The sequence below is a fragment of the Lepisma saccharinum genome, chromosome 22 (assembly GCF_977018435.1).
Source record: "Lepisma saccharinum chromosome 22, izLepSacc3.1, whole genome shotgun sequence".
NCBI classification, from domain to species: domain Eukaryota; kingdom Metazoa; phylum Arthropoda; class Insecta; order Zygentoma; family Lepismatidae; genus Lepisma; species Lepisma saccharinum.
In genome coordinates this window covers 30,115,405-30,123,789 of record NC_139250.1, presented here as the reverse complement: position 1 = coordinate 30,123,789, position 8,385 = coordinate 30,115,405, and positions in this window count along the sequence as shown.

Here is an 8,385-nt window from a genome sequence, read left to right as displayed (position 1 = left end):
TTATTGCATCGACTAATTGCTGTTATGGCTGGGAATGAACCAATGGGCAAATAAAAAAGTATAAAAAATACCAAAATTCCTGGCATGAGTAGTTAGTAGTAGTAAAGGTTAGGTAAAGTTCCTCGTGAGTATAGCAACGTGCCATGAAGGCACATTTAGGGGATGTGGTAGTAGGGCACCGCATATTCTCGAGCTCGGTCATTTTGGAGGTGATACGATCAGCAGCATGCTCCAGCCGCCTTTTTTTCGCTAGGGTTGTAGTAGAAATGAGAAAATAGAAATGTTTTGCATTCTGCGTATGTGACAGTATTCTTTGGATATTGTCCCTGAAATATCTGTTAACATCCTAACCCGCAGCTTTTTCAGGATAAACTAGTTGAAGGCCACGAGTGGTTCCTGAGAAGTAATGAACATATCACAGAATGCGCACGAGTTTAGCTCACGTTTCTTGGGGGGGGGAGGGGGAGAATGATATACAAATTTATTCTACGAATGCTTACGTCATTGTGACAATGGAGTATAATTTGCAGACTAACGAGGATCTGGCGTCTAGACACAAGGCCAGTATAATGGTCTGTGAAGTTTGGGCTGTGTCCTATGTTTGTGATTGCCTTTCACAAATTTCGTCTTAACACACCTTTCATCCTTATCTATGTGATTACTCAAAAGTGGAAGAAAAGCGAAGTAAAATAAATAAATCAATTGGTCATTGTATCCCTGCGTTTTTCAATATTTCTTCCTGAACGAAAATTAATGTTTCACCGATGTAATGCATGAATATAGTAATGTGAATTATTATTTTCCGTCATCATAGTGTGCTTAATCATTCCTTAAAGCATAGACTTTAACGCTGTTGTCCTTAGTGTAAACGATCTTAATTGTGTGGAAGTTTTTATGTAGGCAAAGAAATGGTTAAGAGTAAATCCCAATTGATTGTTAGAAATTTAAAATATTATAACTCTGACGTGACGCATATTAACTGTTCTTAGTTCGCTGTCAAGGAACGATTTCTCCTAACTAAAAAGGATTCCGCCTTCGTGGTTAACACAGCTTGCTTAAACACTGCCTTGGCATTGTGTTCGTTCGGTGTTCATTGTGACTGTCCCTTCATCAATTTCATCATTTTATCGCTCATCCTCATTGTCGCGTTTAGCCAAAAGTGGCAGAAAAGCGAAGTAAAATAAACCAAATCAAACATAAATAAGAAGCTGAAGGGAAAAATATTCCATTACCAAAAATAAAATATATAAAATACAGTAATTACTTTGTTGACACTGCAATTTTTTGGCAGTGTGTAGCTGTCTTAGGGTCATATGTTCGAATTAACTGACCTCAAAATATACGAAGAGTGAATGATTAATGGAAATGGGGATGCACATTTCTATTACTTTAGTAAGCGTTCAGTCGTAAATCCTGTGGACACAGTGTGATTTTCGTGCAAGGAAGGGTTCCTGGGACATCAACTAGGTCGACGTTTACTTATAACGTTACGAGGGTATGGATTTCTCTCAACAAGTGCAACAAATGTTTATGGTCATGGAAATTATTTATACAACTTGTCTGAGTAACGTCGTTTTCTGCCTCTTGAAATTAATGGTGACTGGAGATAAAAAGACACGTGGCAGATTGTAACGTGCTTCGAAGACAGAGGTCTTAAGTTCGAACCATAATTAAGGCATGTTTGCCCCATCACATCCATGTTATCAATTGTTCAATCAATCTCATCGCCACGGATTAACCAAGAGGCCAAAAGGCAACGTAATATATCCTAAATAGAAAATAATACAGAAAAGGGGCAAGGAAATGCACATATCGTGCCGAGTCGAGGTTGTGTGTTGCAAGACGGAAATGTGTAACTATTATCGCAAGAGCACGTTCAATTATATTAGGGCAGAACCATATATCACACAATACAGGTGAAATTGTTGTAGGTTGACGTGAACTGTTAATCTGCCTAAGCTCTTAAAATACTCTAATATCAGGTTTGTTTTTTGTTCCACTTATTATTTCAATTTTGAGGGTCTTCATGACCGAGTGCTTTGCATACTGCTCTATGAAACCGGAGACCCTATGTTCGATTGATTGATTGATTTGCTTTATTTTACTTCGCTTCTTGTGCCACTTTTGGCTAAGTTGCAAATATGGGGGAGGCCTCCCCGATGGCGCAGTGGTAGCATCGTCGCCTTGTGAACAAGGGTTCCCGGGTTCGATACCCGGTGGAAGCACATAGTGGTTCGGATCCCACTTTAAACTGTAGGTCCAGTCCCGATTAGCCTTACTGTGCATAAAGTGGACTTCAAACACAAACTCAATCAATCAAACTCAATCAAATATGGGGATTAGTGACGATCTGATGAAATTGATGAATGGACACTCACAAATCCAAGGCCAGGCCAGGATTCGAATGAGGGACGCCTGGCGTCGTAGCGTGATGTGGTAACCACTCTGCCACTGGGGCCGGAATCTATTTTCGAAGCGTGGGTAATATTTAAGAGCTTATTGTGTTCGTTCATTTGTTCTGGTCACTCCAACATTCGTCCTTATCGTTGAAAGTAAACAAGAGGGATATAATATGGTCGTAAAAATAGCAAAGTTACCATATATGCCTGTCACGTGCCGAAAGAAACGACCTTCTTTGCTCGTTTTCTTTTTATATTTGTTTTAAAGCTAATGACAAAAGAGAGGAAAGAAACGAAAAAATTAACAACCTATTTTCGTTCATGAAGGAAATAAATCGCCAGCTCAGAACCCGATTTCTTGAAAGCTCAAAATGGACAACAAATATTTCTTCCGAGGCCGAATGACCACAGAAAGAAACGCTGTGCTAATTCCTTGATGACTCATGGTTAACATTGCTCCTTCTGTGAGGTGTTCGCGACGGACAGCTGTGCAGCTCTTCCTTATCTTGGATGGTTTCAGCATTGACGCTGCAGTGTTTCCAATTCAATATCGGTTTTTGTTTGTTGCTTCCAATCTAACTGAGAGGAGGCAGACCTTTTTTTAAAGTACGCCAGTGTACACAGCTTTTTCGTATCGAGGACGACAGCGCGTGTTTTGTTACTTGCCATTTGGTATAAAATCAGCTGTTTCTGTTTTTGTTGAAAGAATGAATAAGGTGTTTGGACCAGAGACGCATTCATTTCTGATGATATATGTGGATGACATTTTAATATTTAGCCCAACAATAGAGAAACATTTTGAACATCTTGATTATGTTCTACAGACATTGCAGAAGACGAACATGTCCATAAAATTTGCCAAATGCAAATTCTTCCAAACGGAAATTAAGTTTTTGGGTCATGTGGTGTCTGGTTCCGAGATTAAGGTCGATCATGATAAAGACTCAGCTATTCTACAGTTTCCTGTTCCTCAAAACAAAAAGTCACTTCGCAAATTTTTAGGACTGGCAAATTGGAGGAATCGTTTTATACAGGGATTTTCAGGTATCGCTAGTCCATTATATCATCTTTTACGCAAGAATGTGCCATTTTATTGGACGCCTCAGTGTCAAGAAGCTTTCTTGTTATTAAAGAATGCTCTAATTTCAGCACCAGCATTAAGTCAACCCGACTTTGAGTTGAGGTTTTGTGTTTCTGTTGATGCAAGCCAGAAATGATTGGATTGTGTACTTTGGCAAGTTGATAATGATGAAATTCGTGTCATACAATACGGCGGTCGTGCTCTTAGAGGAGCAGAGATTACATATAGTAACACGAATTGGAATGTTTAGCTATATTATTTGCTCTGGAGAAATTTGCTATATATCTTAAAGGAACTGATTTCAACTTATATTCAGATCAAAAGTCGTTGTCTTGGCTTAAAACTGCACAATCACTTAATTCTCGTCTTACGAGATGGGCTCTCAAACTGCAGTGTTTTGATTTCACGTTATATCATGTTCCAGGAGTTTAGAATAATATTGCTGATACGTTGAGCAGATTTCCGCCTTGTACTACTTATTCTGCACTTGATGATAAATTATATATCAATCAAGTAATTGTGGAAGATTCACAAGATGATACTTCTTCTATTTGGTTAAAAGCTCAACGAGCAGATGAAAAATGCAATAATATAATTTCTCAGCTGGAAGATAGTACAACTGATAAAAACTTTTCAAAGTATCTTTTTCACAACAAAATTATTTTTTTATAAACCCAATTCAGATGAAATTTGTAAACTTGTAGTGCCACGTGAGCTTATACCTTTGGTATTGCACAAAATCCATGATTTAAATGGACATTTTGGTTATCAGAAGGTTTTAGCAGCTTGTAGAAGGACATATTTTTGGCCGTACATGAGAAAATCAATTAGAAATTACCTGAAAGATTGCTTAGAATGTGCACGAACAAAGATTGTAGGTCGGCCGTTGCGGAGAGATGAATATCACGTCGTTTCTCACCAACCTCACGATTTCCTCTCTATTGATTTAATCGGAAAATTACCAAGATCACGTACATATGAATAATATCTCCTCACAATTGTAGACGTTATGTCAAAGTTTGTTATGATTTACCCGTTAAGAAAAGCGACTGCCAGGGAAATTATCAATCGTTTTGAAGAACAATATTTTAAACATTACCCTGTATGTAATGTATTATTATCAGATTGTGGAAGCCAATTTACATCAAATGATTGGAAAGCCTACATGGATTCAAGGAAAATTGAGCATATTACTACCACTACATACAATCCGAAATCTAATCCTATTGAGAGGTACAATCAACAGCAAATGAATTAGGAGAAAAAAGATTTTCTCGACGAAAAATGAGTTGGCAATGCTGCGAACACCGAGGCAATCTTGATAAGACGCTTGAGGAGCGTCGAGCAAACTTTCCTGAAAAGCACAACTCCAGTATCGAAGGTCATGCTACACGTGGATTGGCAACTTTCGGGAGCATGCTGTCTGTCTACACAATTCTCCCCAAATTCCTGTTTGAAGATGAACCTTCTGCTCGCATTTTATTTTTCAAATGTAGTTCTGACGTTGTAGTAATTTTACAATTATTTGTATTTGTTCTTATTTTGCTTTGCTATTATGTCACCTTTACATTTAATCGAAACTATGAAGATGGATGATAATGAGATTAAATTGATGAAGAGACACTTAGAAAAGAGATTGCCAGACCAGGACTCGAACCCGGAACCTAAAGCGGATAAAGTGGGGAGACCGTCAATAACTCCCGGCCATGAACTGGATTATAAAATTTGTAATTGCTCAGGAGTATTTTTTGTTCTGTTCATGACTAATATCTGCTTTCGGACACTTAATTTATAAGTGACACACTTCGTTCGGTGGGGACAAACCACGTATTGTTTGAGAGGAGGGACACATCTCGTTCATATACTAGATACAATCATGGACTATACTTGAAATGTGACGTGCTAAACAATACTTTCGGAGATCAGTTGGACATAGCAATTTTGATATACAAGTTGCATTGCCTCATAGATAATCTCGCAACAATGCAAAATATTTTAATTGACTCGAATTCACAATGGCTAATATACACTGGACCTACATATTTTAAACGCAAAATCTAGGTGACGAAAATATGCCTCAACACGAAATGAAAATGCAATATTCATTCAATACACTAAAAAAGCTAACCAAAACAGACTTTTAACAACATTACACATGTAACGTTTCCATCCTCTAACAGGGTTTTTGTTGGAGTAAGATTCACATGGCGTAATAGGATTATCATTCACTACAAAGCAATAGCTATAAACATGAGATAAACCTGAAATGAGGGGTTAGAATTCACCATAAGAGAAGTGCAGCAGGTAAAACAAAACACATATGTAAGGAAGAGGTGTGTCAGGGATCCTAGGTTCGAATACCGGTCTGGGCATTGGTGTTGTTTCTGAATGTTCTATTTATTTTATCTTCACTCATCTTCGTCGTCGCGATTGGCCAAAAGTGGAAGAAAAGTGACGCTAAATAAAAATAAAAAATGTATGTGAAAATTAGAAGGTTAATTAAGAGCTGATAGGTAAAATATACTCTATGAGCGATGTCGATAGAAGTTCTGTTAAGGTGTCAAACCTGTAAGAAGCAAATAGCGAAGTTGTGTGAAGGATTGAAGATAAGCTTCGATAACATGGTCACCTGGATTGTCTCGAGCTGAACCAGTAAATGGGCGATGTTTAATCCTCAAGGCCATTCTGCAAAACGAATGCCAAAAGAGGTTCGTGTGTGGATTTGGTCAGCATGAAATTGTTGGTTGATGATAAGTGAATGGTATTTTTTCTGTTTTCGTTATTTTACGTTGCTCTTCTACCTCTGGATCTTGAATGACGAATAAATTAATTTGGTGAACTGATAAACACAAAAAAGCCAATCCCGTGGCTAATTGGTTAGCGCACGCGCTTCGAAGTAAGATGAGGATGTGTCATTGTCTGCATCCCACTTCCATCTATCACATCTTTAACCTTCATCATTGCGATTATCCGAGACTGGTAGAACAGTGACGTGAAATAACAAAAATATCACCCTAGGTGTCGATTTCAAAGTTTGAAGTATTGCTGTTTCTGCATTCAATAGCGGCTCTAGATTGTGACAGTGATGTGAAATGCTTCTGATTTTATAAGAAATAGTAAAACGAGAAGAGCGATAGATATTCCTCTATTCAGAATTATTATTTTAGGGTTCAAATCCTGGCTTCTGAAAGAGGGACACTTGACCCCAAAAGTTTCAGGTTTGTTAACATTTACTAGTTAAGCATATTTTTGTTAAGCTCCTAGGACCTGAGGAACAAAAATATAGATATTTTAAAATGATTTCTCAAATCAAATGTAGAAATCATGCAGCACACTATAGATCGACCACAAGGAAAAAAACCTTGGGACGAAAAGTCCCCGCGCAGCTTTCCCTTCTTCCCTCCACCTCGAGCCATAAGGAAGCATGGTCCACTCTCCCCCTCCCCTACTCGCGGGGGTACGGTGCACAGGAGTCGCGGGTCTGCGCAGGCTGTTTTGCTCGTGGTTCCACTATAGCCCAGGGACGCTATAGCTTATTCACGGGATGGAAAAATTGTCATTTCCGCCCCCGCCCCCTCGCCAAGCTGTATATTCGATTGACTTAGATTCGAGTGTTAATATTGGTTATGATTCTTGGTAAGGTGATAAGGGCTTACGTCATTAATTGAAACTGACGTAACTATGCTATTGGTTATACAGTATAAACAATAATAATGACAATTATCGTGCCTAGCACTTTGATTACTCTACTGGGAAGATAATTTACACCTGTAAGTTTTCCGAAACAAATGCACATTTCACTTCGTATGACAAGAATCGACGATGAAATCGGCGATAAGTAGAAATTCAGTAGCATTAGTTTACCTTAACTTTCGCAAGGTATGAAAAATTCCGTTTTTGAATTATTGGATCGTAATGTTGTGACCATCCCTGATATTTTCCTTGTATATCAACGATATTTTTTTTGAAAATAGGGTTAGCGACCCTTAATTGAAGACCAAGTGAATAACTTGCGATGTGGTAGTCGGAAACCTGGCCAGGACGAGCAATCGTTCATTGGAGCTACGGAGTCAAGATGCCATACACGTCTGAAGCTACTCGTGGCCGTATAATTGGCATGTTTGAATGTAGCCGCACAATTTCCGATATCGCAATAGCTATTGGAAGGCATGAAAATGTTGTTCGTCATTGGATAGAGCATTTTAAACATGAAGGAGAAGAGGGCCTGAAAACAAGAACGAAAAGAGGGCGCCGCAGAGTGACATCGGGACAGCAAGATGCTGCTATTGTGGAACACATTGCAAATCATCCATTTTCTCCAGCCAGCATTGTTGCCAGACATTTACAACTGCAGTGCTCAAGTGATACAATACGAAGGCGTCTACAAGCTGCGGGGATACGGCACAGAACACCAGCGAAGAAAGTGTAACTCACAGCACAACACGTAAATGCTCGTCTTGGGTTCGCTTTACAATATCTACCCATGACAAATGACTTTTGGGAAACACTAATTTGGACTGACGAGAAAGTGTTTTGTTCGGGTGAAGATGGCCAAATTAATTTGTGGCGACCGGACAGAACTCGTTATGATCCAAGATATGTTCGTAGCAATCGAAGAAGTGGAAGAATTTCAGTGGCATTTTGGGCGTGCATCAGTGCAGCTGGTGGAGGAGATATCGTAGAAATATCCTCGAGGATGGATTCCGAAGAATATATTAAAGTGCTTGAAGAACATATGCTACCGACAGTTCGCGTTATTTATCCTTGGAAGGAAATGCCCATCATCAACTTCGTTCATGATAATTGCAGTATCCATACGTCCAAAAGAACGAAGCAATGGCTTGCACATCACCCTGACATTCAGCCATTCGAATGGCCAGCAAAATCACCAGACCTCAATCCAAT